General features: G+C 65.3%; 1 long non-coding RNA gene across 1 annotated transcript; it reads left to right on the top strand.

Annotated features, from left to right (window-relative positions):
- The first annotated feature begins 13 nt into the window (after window positions 1-13).
- On the top strand, window positions 14-657 carry LOC107185103. Its single transcript, XR_001516021.1, has 2 exons — window positions 14-170; window positions 343-657. It is a non-coding gene; the product is annotated as an uncharacterized LOC107185103 (long non-coding RNA).
- The last annotated feature ends 581 nt before the right edge of the window (window positions 658-1,238 follow it).

Below are 1,238 nucleotides of genomic sequence, written 5' to 3' on the forward strand. Positions count from 1 at the left end.
GGCCCCAGGCAGGCTCGGGAGCAGCCACAGGACTGGCAGCAGCGCCATGTCCGGCCAGGAGGTGGGGGACGCCACGCCCTCTTAACCTGGGGGGTGCCCATTCCCCGCCCGTCACGGCCCCTGGGCAGTTTCAGCTGCAGCCGCCTGGGCCCCCGGCGCCCCCGGAGCTGGTACCTGTCCACGGGTCGGCCGCGCTGAGGTAGGACAGGAGCCCGCAGCACAGCAGGAAGGCCAGGGCGGAGAGGATCGCGTTCCTCTGGAGCCGGGACAGCTGCTTCCATGCCTGCGGCAGGGGCGGAGGGGCACCTTTACTGGGACTCACACACGGGCCCCGGCCCCCAGGAGAGCTCGCCCAGACCCTCCCCGGTCTCAGAAGCGCCGGGCGGACGGCTTTTCCAAATTCCGCCGTCAGGCCGCGGACAGACAACGCGAAGCCGCGGGACAGGACGTGACGTGTGACACCGAGGTCCCCGCTGCGGGATTTTGTGGATTAAACTCTCGTGTGTGCTCGCAGCTGCGTGCCGCTGGGTCCGGTGTGACTTCCTTCCGTCCGGCCACGGCCTCTGAGCCTGTGACCTGACGGTGGCTCAGCCAGCCGGCCCCTGGCTGATGTAACAGGCAATTGTCAGAAATGAAACGATGGTTACTCTTTGTCGTGGGTCTTGAAGCCACGGCCCCAGATTTGAGCGCAGGCAGCGAAAACAGGTCCCAGCACACAGCTGGTCTGTTAGAGAGGAGCGGGCTTCCTCCCCTTTAAAGTCTCCACACGTTTCACTCATCTCAGAGAGGAAGGCAGAGCGGGAGGGAGGGAAACGTCAACCATGAGGGAGAATCATGGATCAGCGGCCTCCTGCACGCCCCTACTAGGGGTCGAGGTGCAACCCGGGCAGGAGCCCCGACCGGGAATGGAGCCCTGACCTCCAGGTTCCTCGGCCGTCGCTCACCCACTGAGCCGCGCCGGCCGGGCCCGTTGCACTTCCTTTGTCTTCCGAGCACGTGAGGCGCACGCAGTGGCCAAAGGCCCTCATTTTGGGCCAGATGAGTTGGGCCTAACGCTTCCGCTGCTGCAGCCCCAGCCCTTAGGGCTGCGCCCGGCACACAGTAGGTGCTCAGGAAATGTCTGTGGCGTGAATGAAAGGTGGCGGGTCTTGTCCCCGTGGGATGTGTGGGGACCCTGTGAAGCTGGGAGAATGGCCGCCCGGGAAAAGGGGAGCTGGAAAGGCAGGGAAGAAATCCAA

The sequence above is a fragment of the Myotis davidii genome, unplaced genomic scaffold (assembly GCF_000327345.1).
Source record: "Myotis davidii unplaced genomic scaffold, ASM32734v1 scaffold609, whole genome shotgun sequence".
Lineage (NCBI taxonomy): Eukaryota > Metazoa > Chordata > Mammalia > Chiroptera > Vespertilionidae > Myotis > Myotis davidii.